The sequence below is a fragment of the Saimiri boliviensis genome, chromosome 14 (genome assembly GCF_048565385.1).
Source record: "Saimiri boliviensis isolate mSaiBol1 chromosome 14, mSaiBol1.pri, whole genome shotgun sequence".
Taxonomy (NCBI): domain Eukaryota; kingdom Metazoa; phylum Chordata; class Mammalia; order Primates; family Cebidae; genus Saimiri; species Saimiri boliviensis.
The window spans coordinates 6,140,321-6,156,051 of record NC_133462.1 but is presented as its reverse complement, the minus strand read 5'-3'; the positions used below and the strand labels follow the sequence as shown (position 1 = coordinate 6,156,051).

Here is a 15,731-nt window from a genome sequence, read left to right as displayed (position 1 = left end):
TTAGTTTGCTGAGAATTATGGTTTCCAACTTTATCCATGTCCCTGCAAAGGATGTGAACTCATCCTTTTTTATGGCTACATAGTATTTCATGGTGGATATGTGCCACATTTTCTTTATCCAGTCTATCATTGATAGGCAATTGGGTTGGTTCCACGTCTTTGCCATTGTGAACAGTGCCGCAGTAAACATACATGTGTGTGTGTCTTTATAATAGAATGATGTATAAACATTATATCCTTTGGGTATATACCCAGTAATGGGAATGGGATTGCTAGGTCAAATGATATTTCTATATTTCTTTTCTTTTTTTTTTTTTTTTCTTTTTTTTTGAGACGGAGTTTCGCTCTTCTTACCCAGGCTGGAGTGCAAACGGCGCGATCTCGGCTCACCACAACCTCCACCTCCTGGGTTCAAGCAATTCTCCTGCCTTAGCCTCCTGAGTAGCTGGGATTACAGGCACGCGCCACCATGCCCAGCTAACTTTTTGTATTTTTAGTAGAGACGGGGTTTCACTATGTTGACCAGGATGGTCTCCATCTCTTGACCTCGTGATCCACCCGCCTCAGCCTCCCAAAGTGCTGGGATTACAGGCGTGAGCCACCGCACCCGGCGGTATTTCTATATCTCTACAACCACCATGGCATGTGTATACCTATGTAACAAACCTGCACATGTACCCCAGAGCTTAAAGTATAATAATAATAAAAAAAGAAATTCTTCTCAGGAACCTTGTCTGATTCTGTTTATCTGCTGAATCTTTAAAAATGTTGCAGTGTAGAAATCTGAAATTTAAGAACTAAGTTTAAATAATAAATTAGGAATTAAGTTGACTTTGGGGTAGAGGAACTCAGATAAGACTGGAATCCAGTGACACAAAAACCTCTCTGCAAGTCCCTCATGGTTCGGAGGTTAATATTTCAAGCTTCTTCCAGATGAGACCATGTGTGCCTTTAGGGATCATACAAAAGTTAGAGCTTCTCCCAAACACTTCAACAGTCTCTTACAAGATACTTACAAGAAACTTGTAATTGGTTCTGGTAATTAGCAGGTGGGAAAAAGGTTTTCAGAAATGTTCTCAGCTCCCCAAGCGTGCACTGTCATTGCCACTACAGGCAAAGTGATAATTGCAGTCCTGGGAGGAGCTGAGGTCACAGAATCACAATGCTTTATCTCAGAGTCTGGTTGCCTCTTGCATGTCTTGGCTGTCATGACCTTCACACTGAGCCCACACTCTGGCACAGGGAAGAGGTCCAGTGAGTATTTTCTGTTTCATTTCAGACGCAGTCTGTAAGGAAAGGAATTATGAATAGGTGACCATGCCTGGTAAATACGTTCTTCTGAGGTAGAAACAGATCCAGTGGCAAGACTAGACAAGCAGGAGGAATAATTTATTGGCTATGAGCTGAGGTTATAAAAAGAGAAAGGTCCCAGATCATATGCCAATCTCTGATGGCTCTTAATAGATATTTTTAAAGCCCTCACTAAAGATGATTATTAGTGAATAATTCAAGCAACAATGATATCTGATATCCTATTTTAAATGTGCTTAGGGATTTAGTAATAAAATCAATATGCTGTTCACATTACCTTACATGAAGAATAAATTTTTAGTAGTATTATTATAGGTGTGTTTATAGTGCCTTCATGCTTATAATGAAGATTAGGATAGCACTCTAGGAATTAGCTAATTCTGTGCAGAAACCATGATCTAAAATTCCTTCTGGAATTAAAAAATACTTTAATGTAAATCTAGTGATCTACTTAAGGTAGTAATTGTATTTCTTTGGAAACATCTGTGGTTTGATAATTATGGTGAGATTGCATTTCTTCTTGGAGTTAGGAATACAACCTTTAAGGAGAAGCTAACATTATAACTATAGACATTAGACAGTGGATGTCAAAACCAAATATATATTGTGTTATTCCTCTGGTTTAATAATACTTTAACATCAATCCTAAGCTCGTAACATATTTTTCTGTTACTTCAATTCATACTTGCACAATATTTTATATTCTCCAGACTCCATTTACAGAAGTCTGTTGTATTTTTATATCTTTCACAAATCTCACCTCATTCCTAATAGTTTTTAATATTTTAAAATAGACAAGCATTTAGCTTGAAATAAGTAATAATTTCTACACTATTTTTTCACATATTAATGTTTCATGTTTCATAGTTTAGTAACAAAATAATATTGCTCAATAATTTATTTGATAGGTGCCACTATATTTTTTTCTTGCAATAACAGCAAATGAATCTTTTTACTGCCAAACTAATATTGAGTCAGTCTTGCATTCATTAAATTCTATTTGGACACCAAGCAGTTTCATGTAGCATTAGTTGTATTAGTACACTGCATTTTATTAGGATCTCTGAACTTCATTCCTCTTTGCTGCTGGCCTAGATAATAAAACTTAATACCATAGTGGAAACTTGTTACAACCAAAATTATGCTATAAAATTCCAACAATGTAAAATGAATTATCAAGTCATAAAAACAAATTATAGGTCAAGGTTATTTGAAAACACAGCTGACGTAGGTTGGTAGTGTGGCACAGTGCTTAGGGCACTGTCTTTGTGCCCAGTGAAGCCAGGTTCATGTCTCCACTCTGCCTGTACTCAGCATGAGAATGTAGACAGATCACTTAGCCTCTCTGTTTCTATGATTTCATGTCTTGACAATGAATATATTGCCAGTATTCAGCTCACATAGTTTGGAAGATCAAAGAAAGTAACATAAGTATAGCATTATAGCAGTGATTCATATAATGCAAGTACTATTTGAACTATACACATTCAAGTCCCAAAAAGGGACTCTTAGCAAAATAGAAGTGTAAGCCAGTATTTCTCAGTGAAAAGATGGTATTTTGTTGATATGAATGGTGCTACCCACACCACATATCTCCATGCAGGATCCTCTAGCTCTGATGATATCAGGCAATGGGAACTGTCAAAATGACTTCCAGATATCTGGCAATAGGAATAGTCCACATATCTCAAAGTGTAATTAGAATCCTGGGCATTTTCTCTCTTACCATTATCTTTTAAAAATTCTTTAACTGCCCTGAATGCAGGCTGAGATTCATATATTTAATTCTCAAGCACGTGATTATAGCCACATTTTGGTCATTTTCTTTTAATGTGTCTCCAAGATAATGGCAGCTTTTAGGCTGAAGCATTTTTCGATGTAAATTTATTTGCTACCCTCATAGAGGTGGCAGGATGTGTTCACAGGAATTATCTTCCTCTTGAGTGTCTCCAGAAATCTTGATAATCTCTATGAACCCCAGATATGTAGAACTTAAAAGTTCCCAAATATATTGTATTTTCTATTTTCCTTTGCTGGACTCTGTAATGCTGACAAAGATCATTTTTTTCTCATATAGATGGTTGTCAAAGTGAAAAATAAACATCAGAAATTTAAAAAAAGATTTAGGATGTTATACTGAACTTCATGGCAAAACTACAACTCAGGACATGCAGCATTTTTCTTATTCTTTTTGTTTCATGTTGGGGTCATGATCTGCACCTGTGGCTAAGTAAGTTTTACTGTATAAAGACACAAACAGCAGGTAGCACATATTCACAGGAACAACCTTTTCCTCACCTACTTCTTCCAACTGTTTTTCCCTTTTTAAAAAATTAAGAGCATACATATTATATGTGTATAGTTCAATTGAATATCATCAACAAAATACGCTTCTGTATGCAACATCTAGATTCAAAAATAGAATATGGCTGCCCTTCAGAAATTCCTTGTGTCCTCTCTAAATCAGGGCCCCCAGGAGCATAGTTCTGTTGAGTGTATTTGTAGGAGTAGAATTGTTGGGACAGAGGTTTATGTCTATTTTTAAATTTAAGAGATTAAATCACTTTGCCTGTTTTGTACTTCCTTTTATATTTGCCTCGTTTTCATTCCATGTGATTTTTGTGAATGTATTGTTGGCATTCAGTCTCATTGCTGTATAACATTGCATTGTGAGCATGTCAAACAATTAATTGAGTCATTCTGCCATTGATGAGCATGTGAGTGGGCTTCAGTTCAAGGCCATTATGACTACTGCTGGGATATAAGTTCTGGAATTTCTCTTTGGTGATATATATAGAAATTTCTTTGGAGTATATTCATACAAGTGAAATTGTTGGGAGATAGGTTTATACTGTTCAGCTTAAGTAGATTCTACCAGTTTTTCAAAATGTTTGTGTCAGTTTTAACACCCATCCACAGTTTAGCAGATTCTTGGATTATCCTAATTCTTGCCAAAACTTGGTATTTTCTGACATTTTTTATTATTATTATTGAGACGGAGTTTCGCTCTTGTTGTCCAGGCTGGAGTGCAATGGTGCACAACCCTAGCTCACTGCAACCTCTGCCTCCCAGAATCTAGCGATTCTTCTGCCTCAGCTTTCCAAGTAGCTGGGATTACAGGTGCCCATCATCATGCCCAGCTAATTCTTTGTATTTTTAGTAGAGACTCGGTTTTACCATATTGGCCAGGATGTTCTCAAATACCTGACCTCAGGTGATTCACCTGCCTTAGCCTCACAAAGTGCTGGGATTACCATGCCTGGCCTCCTGATATTTTAAATATAGATTTCCATTTGGTATACAGTGATTCCAGGTAATGATGCTATTTGAATTTTACTAAGGGCATTGAACTTTTTCTCCATATTTATTGTTTAGTGACTATTGCCTGGTTTTTGTTTAGTTTCTATTGGAATGTTTTGCTCATATTTTATTCTATGGTATTCTGTTATTGTTCTTTAAGCTACCTACACCTCTCCCTTCCCCACCCCCTGTGTGTATCTGTGGTATGTGTTTGTGCCTTTTAATGAGTGCCAGCTCTTAATTGATTACGGTCTAATTTGTCATTTCACCCATATGGTGAAATGTGTTTTGTGCTGTTTCTACATTTTAAAAATTCTAAGAACACAGAAATATTTTAGTTACTCTGAATATTTTATTAATTACCATTAAATTGGTATCAGCAATTCATTCAAAATTGATCTTTTGTATGATTTGAGTAGTGATTAAGGCTGACTCTTTTTTATCCTTATTCCTGAGAGATATCAGTTTATTCTGAAAATGTTGGATTGTTTCCTTCTATTTGCTGTCACTTGTCATTGCTTCCTCCAGGTTAACACTACCTTCTTCTTAGAGCTGACTTCCATGAGATATCCCGGCAATCCTTTCTACCTGGATGTGCATCTTGATGTCTTTGGTAATCCCGCAGTACACAATGACAGTTATTCTTGTTGTTAAATCCTCATTGAGGTATTTTACTCATAGGAATGACTGTTGCCATAATTTAAAGCAAAATGTCCTGACTGACACAAGAGCTTCTTCCAAGGATTTGGCAATAGGAATCATTTTCTTATCACAGACTACAGTTGGAATCCTGGGCAATTTCTCTCTTCTTTGCCATTATTTCTTTCTTTCCCACACGGGATGCAAACTGAAGTCCACAGATGTGATTCTCAAGCACCTGACTTTAGCAAACTCCTTGATCTTTCTCTCTAAAGGACTTCCACAGGCAATGACAGCTTTTGGGTTGAAATATTTCTTTAATGATTTTGGATGCAAATTTATTTTTTATGTTGAAAGGGTGGGCAGGGGAGTATCCATTGGCATTACCTGCCTCTTGTGTGTCTTCCAGACCATCATGATTAGTCCCATAAGCTCCAGGTGGAAGCATTTTAAAGCAAAAGCCCCAAAGCACATTGGTTACTCCATTCCCTGCTGCTGGATCCTGTATCTGGTGTTAAATTTCATTTTCCCTGCCTATGCGGTTGTCACATACCGGCACAAAAACACCACAAGGAAAAGAGATTTTGGATTCTGTTTTAGTATAGGTCGTGACAATACTGTATACTCACTGTATGCAGCGTTATCTGTATTCCCTGAATTTTTACTTTCTGTGCTCATAGTCTTGTCCAGTAGCTTCATGATTTTCATTCTATACAGGCACAAGCAGCGGGTCCGACATATTCATGCGACAAAAGTTTCCTCCAGATCCTCCGCCGAGTCCAGAGCCACCCAGAGCATCCTTGTCCTGGTGACCACCTTTGTGTCTTTTCACACCCTCTCCTCCATCTTACATATTTATATTGTTCTATTTCACAATCCCAGTTGGTGGTTGGTTAATACTGCTGTCCTAATTTCTTCATGTTTTCCAACCGTTAGCCCCTTTCTTCTCATGAGGCATGATTCCAGCATATTTAGACTCTGCTTCCTCTGGGTTAGGAAAACGAAATCCCTTCATATCATTAGATAAACCACGTTTTTGCACAATGATCAGTTTTTTTGCATTTCTCATTTTTGAGTTGTAAATATAGAAACTTAGAGAAAAGCCACATGCCCTTTTAAGGTAACCCCTAATGGGTATTGAGGTCTTCAGCTGTTTAACTGTGGGACTTACGTGGACATAGCAGAGGGGAATGAAGCAGGTTACCCTCATCCTCATGCATAGGATTCTGCAGATAGTAGTCTTAAACAAATGTTTCTTGAGACAAATAAAACAGATTTGGCTTCACATTCTTTGTCAGACGGTGCTTGACTGAGTGTTGCACTTAAGGGATAACCCGTCGGAAGTGATTACAGGAAAAGTGAGTGGTGAGTATTGTCGGAGACAATCTCCATGGGTATCTCATGGATGGTTATGTCTTATGGACAGACGCAGGGACAGCATTTGTTCTAAATGGTCTTTTATGGAATGTTCATGTAAAAAAAATTCCTTGGAGATTCTTCTGAGGAACCACTCAGATTCCTGTGACTTCCTCCTCAAATCATCTGCGTTGTGAACATGGCGCTGCCACCCTTCTTCGGCCAGGGCCAAGCACCGCCTCCCGCTACTGGCGGCTGTCAGCCCGCCGTCGCCCTCCCGGGCTTTCCCGCCTCCTCTCCCTCAGCAGCGCGGTCCTTTTCCGTGGCCTCCGCTCCCTGCCTTTAGCCTCCGCTGGCTCTGCAGCTCCGAGTCTCCGCAGAAGCCTCCCGTGGTGGTGGCGGCGGCGGCACTGCCGTCTTCTATCCAGTGCCGCCACCGCCGCGGCCGCCGACTTCCGGTCTGCTGCCGACTTCCGGTCCGGTACCGCCTTGGATCCTGCGCTGGCTTCAGCCGCCGCCGCTGCCGCCAGACGTGTTCGCAGATGCGGCCTCCCAGCGCCTGCGCGACCGGCAGTGGCTAGAGGCGGTGTTTGGGACTGGCTGGCCGGTTCCGCAGCGCATGCCCGCCGGGCCCAGCCTTGGCGAAGTGCTAGCGTGCGTGCGCGGGGCTCTGCCCCTGGTGTGGCTGCCGCGCGGCCTGACCCAGGCCCTGTGCGAGGGACTCAGGCTGCCGTGTGGGTGGGGCGCGGAGGACGCTGGGTGGGGCGCGGAGGACGCTGGGTGGGGCTCGGGAACGCGAGGCCAGGCGGGAAGCAGAGGCCGCGGGGGCAGTGGAACGCGAGCAGGAGGTGGACCGCTGGAGGAGGACTGGAAGAAGCAGGAGCAGGAACTCAAAGTAGCTGCTGATGGCCTACTGACTGACGTGAGGGAAAAACAAGCTGATACTTCGGGCTTTGGGGAAGTTGAGGAAACTGAGGAAAGAGGCTGCAGCGAGGAAAGGGGTCAGTCCTCCCCCCGTCAGCAGATGAGACTCTTGAGCATCATCTTCAGCGACTGAAAAAACTCATGAAACAGCGCCCTGAACGATATGAAGCTGAAAAGAGAGCCCTCAGTATTATGCTCTGGGTCTTGGAGGTGCCTCTGGAGCTGAAGCCTATCCCTGGGCCAGGCCACTGTCACTCTCAGTTGAAGATAAAGCAGTTCCCAGGTTCCAGCAAGGACTACTTTTAAAAGCTGACACTATCCTGGTCTTGAAAAGAGAGCCTTCCCTCCTTGGGAGGCCTTCTGGAAACACAAGTCAGTGCCAGAGTTTACAGAGAGGGTGGATGAAGCCATCAGTTTCTTCTTTTCTGCATAGACTATTTTGGGTGTCTCTAGGTGGGCAGTTCCTTTTCATGTTTCAGGAGAGGTCTGTTGATTTGAGGGTTATATGTCAGGCCTTTGGTTTTGGTCTCATGTTAGAGGTGGTTTGTGGCCCAGTGTTGGTCAGCCTCACAAGGAAAAGGGATAGATAGTGGATGGGGCTTTTCCATTGTATCTTGTGGGAGGGTTATTTTACTTCGGTTCTGGTTTTGCATTCTTCCCCCTCTGCTGACCAAAACCATTTCATTTGGTTGCCACTGTGTGGACAATGCTGGGACATGGTGATGGCTTAAAGAATTTGAGGCTGGGTGACTTTCAGATTGCAGATATGGTGAAGGAGAGAAACTGTTCTTCTGGTTCCTGCCCCCACCTCCAGAGGGCAAAAAACTTCCTGAGGAAGAAGGAGGGTGCTGTTCAGGATCTAGACTTTTGGAAGAGTCAGCTCCCAGCCTGCTGAGGGACTGCCATTCTGCATGTGTTCTCCCAGATAGGCAGGGCTGAAAGCCTAACAGAAGCAGCTTCTGCCCACACCCTTGGCTAAGACGATCCCAGCTGGACCCCCAGGGTCAGGCTGAAGTCCACACTGCCAGCCTGTTCTTTTTGGCCTTCTGGCCATGCCACAGGTGCCCAAGAAGATGGAGGATTCCCATGCCAGGAGCCAACCTGGTCTTCCCGAGGGGCAGAGTCCCAGTAAAGAGAGAGGCAAGAGAATAAAGTTCCCTGTAGGTCCTCAGCCAAAAGAATGTATTTTAAACATGGGAAGTCATTTATAAGACATTTTAAAAAATAAAAACTAGCATAGCCTATGCAGAAAACCAATATATAAAATGACTTGAAAATGTGATTTGGGCTGGGCACAGTGGTTAAGCCTGTAATTCCAGCACTTTGGGAGGAAGACTGCTTGAGTAGTTCAAGATCAGCCTGGGCAACATGTCGAAACCCCTTCTCTACAAAACAGTGAAAATTAGCCTGGCATGGTGCTGAGCACCTGTAGTTCCAGCTATATAGAAGGGTGAAGTGGGAGGATTGCTTGAGCCCAGAAGGTAGAGGCTGCAGACGATTGTGCCACTGTACTTGAGCCTGGGTGACAGAGCTAGACCTTGTCTCAAAAAATAAAAATAAAATTATAAGTTAGAGTTAAGTCTCCAGTCACCTTTGCCAGAACTGCGGAGACCTGAAAATGAGAAGAAAATTTATGACCGTCATCAAGTTGAGAAGTGTATCAAAACTTGATCCTTGATTTCACCCTTTAAAAGATTCTTAGTGTAAAATGCAACATTTGTAATACATATGGGATATTTTTGTCTGTCTTTCATTGCTCACACAGTAGCAAAAAACATATTAGACAAAAATCATGCAAATGTCATGAATATGAAAGGCATTTTGCCAATCCTTAGTTCATCCTAGTTATCAGAGACTTCATTCTGAGCAGAGATCTGACTCACAGAGTTAAAAGGCCTTTCAGTATCTCTCATGTTTCATGAGATGCTAGAGAATCCATAACACAGAGAAACCACATAAATACTCTGTGTGTGTGTGTGTGTGTGTGTGGTGTGGCAAGGTCGTAAAACTCTCATTTTGCAATTAACTCTCATTTTGCAATTAATAAACATGATAAGGCTGTTATCAAATTTCCAGACCATTGGCATTACTGGAGAATTCATACTGAAGATAAATGATAAGGGTTTTATCAAATACTCACGTGTTTGGAATGATGAGATGATTTATCCCGTAGAGAAACTATGCAATGTATTGAGTGTGGCAAGGTCTTTAGGTAATGGTCTATCCTAAGGTTTTACTAGAGGATTTGAGAAGTATGTAAATTAAGATTGTTGCAATATTTATGTGATACGAAATTGCATGCAGCACAATAACAGATACAACAGAAGTGTTCTCTACATATGGTTAATTAATATCCATCTGCAGCGTTTGTTGAAAGGAGGAACTCAGACTGTTACTGAATAGAAGGTATTTACTGTGAGTTGCTCAGGTGTTTGGTGTATTGAACAAAGAATTGAACAAAATGCACAAACGAAGCAACAAAAGAACAAAGCAACAAAAGAACAGAACAACAAAGTCCCGGATTTATTGAAGAACCCCAAAAGTACAACCCACAGAGTGGGAGCGGGCTCCAGCAATTGGCTAAAGAGCCTACCCAATTAGCATTTTTATAAAGCCAAAACAACTTGGAAATACCCCTAGATGTCCGTTAGAGGCCTCCAATCCTTCATAGCATACACCCTATGAAGGACTGGCCTGTGACCAATCAGAGGCTGAAGTGGAGGCTTGGCCCACGGTCAATCAGAGGCTGCTGTGGAAAATTCTGTCCTTAGTTACAGTGGGAGCAGATGTGGCCTGTATGCTGCGTCATCTTGCTCTTCTTGTGCTTCTGCCTTAACCTTTGGTTACCCTCGCTCCCTGTTCTCCTATCTCAAGACAATGCAAGATAGTGAAATGAAATCTAGGAAGGTAAATGAAGTAGGCCTTTGTATAATACTTCAAATGTCTAACACTGAGATTTAAGGAAGTCAATGTTAATTTCACGTTAACATCATCTCCAGTTCTTCTCTTTTCATTAACATTGCCAAAATCTTCACTATCTTTTGCCTCTTTTACTGCAATGAATACAAGATCTTGCATCTACAAGGCATTGTATGGTAGGGTCAGAAGATCAGAATTTTTTTCGGTTTAAGGTAAAGTTAGTAGATAGTTTTGTTTGTTTTACTGGTTTATAATTCATATAACACAAAATTACTCTTAAAGTATAAATTTCAGCTGCCATTTAAACCAGCAATCCCATTACTATGTATATACCCAAAGAAATGTAAATTGTTCTATGAAAAAGACACATGCACATGAATGTTCATCACATCACTTTTCACAATAGCAAAGACATGAAATCAACTTGGGTGTTCATCAACATTGGACTAGATAAAGGAAATGTGGTACATATACATTGTGGAATACTATGCACCCTTAAAAAGAAATGAAATCACGTCCTTTTCAGTAACATGCATGTAGCTGGAGACGATTTTTCTAAGGAATTAATGCAGTAACATAAAACCAAATAGTATCTTTTCTTACTTATGCAGGAGCTAAACGTTGAGAACACAGGGGCACAAAGAGTGGAACAAAACACACAGGCCTACTTCAGGGTGAAATGTGGAAGGGGAGTCGGGGTCAGAAAACTACCTATTAGATACTATGCCTAATACCTGGGTTATGAAATCATTTGCATACCAAACTGTGGTGACATGCAATTTACCCAGGTAGCAAATCTGCACATGTACTCATGAAACTAAAAGTTGAAAATAAAATAAAATATAAATAAAAAGAAACTTTATACTCATTACCAGTTACTGTCCATTTCTCCCCAACCCACTTCATCCCTGGCCTCCTCCGCCACAGGGCACCACTATTCTGTTTTTATAAAATTGCCTATTCTGGACTTTTTTTTTTTTTTTTTTTTTTTTTTTTGAGACAGAGTTTCGCTCTTGTTACCCAGGCTGGAGTGCAATGGCGCGATCTCGGCTCACCTCAACCTCCGCCTCCTGGGTTCAGGCAATTCTCCTGCCTCGGCCTCCTGAGTAGCTGGGATTACAGGCACACGCCACCATGCCCACCTAATTTTTTGTATTTTTAGTAGAGATGGGGTTTCACCATGTTGACCAGGATGGTCTCGATCTCTTGACCTCGTGATCCACCCGCCTCGGCCTCCCAAAGTGCTGGGATTACAGGCTTGAGCCACCGCTCCCGGCCTGGACTTTTTATATAAAGGGAAAAATATCATATATGGTCTTACATGACTGGGTTTTTTAAACAGTGTTTTCAAGGTTCGTCAATGTTATGTGTCATTTTTAAATTCTTTTTATGGTAATTAATATTCCATTTTTTTTTGATATGGCACATACTGCTTATCCATTCATGAGTAGTTGGAAATTTAGAATGTTCTCATTTTTTAATAATTATGAATAATACTGCTATGGACAGTCTTGAATAGAAAAGAAATTGGTGTTTTTTCTACTCAAACTATTATTATCTTTTATATATTTAACACATTTTTTTTTTTTTTTGAGACGGAGTTTCGCTCTTGTTAACCAGGCTGGAGTGCAATGGCGCGATCTCGGCTCACCGCAACCTCCGCCTCCTGGGTTGAAGCAATTCTCCTGCCTCAGCCTCCTGAGTAGCTGGGATTACAGGCACGTGCCACCATGCCCAGCTAATTTTTTTGTATCTTTAGTAGAGACAGGGTTTCACCATATTGACCAGGATGGTCTCGATCTCTTGACCTCGTGATCCACCCGCCTCAGCCTCCCAAAGTGCTGGGATTACAGGCTTGAGCCACCGCGCCCGGCCAACACATTTTTATGTACTTAATTTTTACTTTTTTCCTGTGTTGCTACATTAAACATTTGGAGAACACATGAATAAAAATTAGCTTACATACTTCAAATAAGATTAGGAGATTTTGTCTTCCTTGCGCAGGGAAAGCTGAGTCTGGATACAGAGGAGTCTTGGCTTATGAGCACAAAGGGGCTGACAGTTGGAAAGCACACAGAAATGAGGGCAGCAGTGTTCACCAGTCACCAACTGGAATTATGAAATAGAACAATACAAGCATGAATGATGGAGGAGAGGGTGTGAAAAGACACCAGGGTGGTCACCAAAACAAGGATGCTCGTGGTGGCTCTGGACTCAGGGAAGGATCTGGAGGAAATGTTAGTCCCATGAATGTGTCGGACCCGCTGCTTGTGCCTGTAGAGAATGAAGATAATGGAGCTACCAGACAAGATTTTGAGCACACAAAATAAAACTTAAGGGGATATAAAGAATGTTGTATATAGCAAGTCTGTGATTTTTGTCATTATTTAGAGGAGAACAGTATCCAAATTCTCTTTTCTTTGTGATGTTTGTGTTGCTCGATTTGACAAATGCATACATGGGGAAAATGAAACTTAATACCATGTACAGGATCCAACAGAAGGGAGTGGCATAGTCAATGCATTTTGGGGTTTCTGTTTTGAGTTCTGCAAACCTGGAGTTCATGGGGCTGATCGTAATCACCTGGAAGACACTCAAGAGGCAGGTGGTGCCAAAGGACACTCCTCTGCCCACTCTGTGGAGATAGAAAAGGAGACTGCATCCAAAATCAATGAAGAGATGTTTCAACCTCAAAACTGACATTGTCTGGGAAACTCCTTTAGAGAGAATGATCAAGGAGTTTCCTGTAATCAGGTGCTTGAGAATCACATCTGTGGACCTCAACCTGCATCCTGTGTGGCAAAGTAATAGATAATAGTAAAGAAGAGAGAAATTGCGCAGGATTCCAACTGTGTAGTCTGTGATAAGAAGAGTATTCCAATTGCCACATCCCTGGAGTCTATTGTGTCATTCAGCGTATTTTCCTTTAAATTATGGCAACAATTATTTCTCTGAGCAAAAAGCCTCACTGAAGAATGTTGACATTAAGAGTGACCTTCATTGTGTGCTTCTGTGGGGTTGCCAAAGACATCAGCGTGCACCTATAGATGGAGAGGATTGTCAAGAAACATACAAATTAAAAAAGGCCACAAGAATGACTAAAAAAAGAAAAACAATGTGGCACTTACACACAATGGAGTACTGTTCAGCCATAAGAAAGAATGAGATCCTGTCATTTGCAACAACATAGATGGAACTGGAGATCATTATGCTAAGTGAAATAAGCCAGGAACAGAAAGACAAACATTGCATGTTCTCACTTATTTGTGGAATCTAAAAATGAAAATAATTAAATTCATGGACATAGAGGGTGAAGGGATGGTTACCAGAGGCTGGGAAATGTAGTGAAAAGGGGATGGTGAGGTGATAGGGTTGCTTAGCAGGTCCCAAAAAATGTTAGAAAGAATGAATAAGACCTAGTATTTGATAGTGCAATAGGGTGACTATAGTCAGTAATAATTTAATTGTTTATTTAAAAATAACCAAGAGTTTAATTGCATTGTTTGCAACACCAAAGAGAAATGTTTGAGGGAATGGGTATTCCATTTTACATAATGCGATTACTATGCATTGCATGCCTGTATCAAAACAGCCAATGTACCCTACATATACACCTACTATGTACCCACAAAAGTTAAAATTAAACAAATAAATACATACAACACCAAATGCTGACAATGGTGTGGAGCAAGACACTGTTTCACTGTTTCAAAAAATACAAAATAGGGCTGGGCACGGTGGCTCGCACCTGTAATCCCAGCACTTTGAGAGGCTGAGGTGGGTGGATCACCTGAAGTTGAAAGTTCAAGACCAGCCTGACTGACATGAAAAAATCCTATCTCTATTAAAAATAAAAAATTGGGCCGGGCGCGGTGGCTCAAGCCTGTAATCCCAGCACTTTGGGAGGCCGAGGCGGGTGGATCACAAGGTCAAGAGATCGAGACCATCTTGGTCAACAAGGTGAAACCCGGTCTCTACTAAAAATACAAAAAATTAGCTGGGCATGGTGGCGCGTGCCTGTAATCCCAGCTACTCAGGAGGCTGAGACAGGAGAATTGCCTGAACCCAGGAGGCGGAGGTTGCGGTGAGCCGAGATTGCGCCATTGCACTCCAGCCTGGGCAGCAAGAGCGAAACTCCGTCTCAAAAAAAAAAAAAAAAAAATTAGCTGAGCGTGATGGCACGTCATGTCTCTAATCCCAGCTACTTGGGAGGCTGAAGCAGGAGACTCACTTCAACCAGGGAGGTGGAGGCTGTGGTGAGCCGAGATCGCACCATTGCACTCCAGCCTGGACAACAAGAGCAAAACTGTCTCAAAAAAAAAAAAAAGAAAAATACAAAATAGTACAGACACTTCGGAGGACAGTTTGGCAGTATCTTCCAAACCAAACATACTTACCAAATGACCTGCTAATTCCAGTCCTTGGAATATTACTCAAATGAGGTGCAAATGTATGTCCATATAAAAACCTGCACATGACTGTTTATAGTAAGTTTGCCCATAATTTCCAAAACTTGAAAGTAACCAAAATATTTTTCAGTAGGTGAATGGATAAATAAACCATGTTTTCTTTTTTTTTTTTTTTTTTTTTTCCGAGACGGAGTTTCGCTCTTGCTACCCAGGCTGGAGTGCAATGGCGTGATCTCGGCTCACCGCAACCTCCGCCTCCTGGGTTCAGGCAATTCTCCTGCCTCAGCCTCCTGAGTAGCTGGGATTACAGGCACACGCCACCATGCCCAGCTAATTTTTTGTATTTTTAGTAGAGACGGGGTTTCACCATGTTGACCAGGATGGTCTCGATCTCTCGACCTCGTGATCCACCCGCCTCGGCCTCCGAAAGTGCTGGGATTACAGGCTTGAGCCACCGTGCCCGGCCTTTAAACCATGTTTTATCAAGACAATATTATTGTCTTGAGGTAGGCGGGTGTGGTGGTTCATGCCTGTATCTCAGCACTTTGGGAGGCTGAGGTAGGCGGATGACTTGAGGACTGAAGTTTGAGAGCAGCCTGGCCAACATGACAAAACCCCATCTCTACTAAAAATAGAAAAAATTAGCTGGTGCTGTGGTTCATGCCTGTAATCCTGGGAGGCTACTTGGGAAACTGAGGCAAGAGAATCGTTTGAACCCAGGAGGTGGAGGCTGCAGTGAGCTGAGATTATGCCACTATGCTCCAGCCTGGGCGACAGAGCAAGATCGTGTCTTAAAAAAAAATTGTTGCCGGGCGCGGTGGCTCAAGCCTGTAATCCCAGCACTTTGGGAGGCCGAGGCGGGTGGATCATGAG

At 41.7% G+C, this 15,731-nt stretch overlaps 1 pseudogene; it reads left to right on the top strand.

The window, feature by feature from the left end:
* The window catches only part of LOC104649887 (programmed cell death protein 7 pseudogene), a 37,086-nt pseudogene extending 29,423 nt beyond the window's left edge, over positions 1–7,663 (top strand).
* The last annotated feature ends 8,068 nt before the right edge of the window (positions 7,664–15,731 follow it).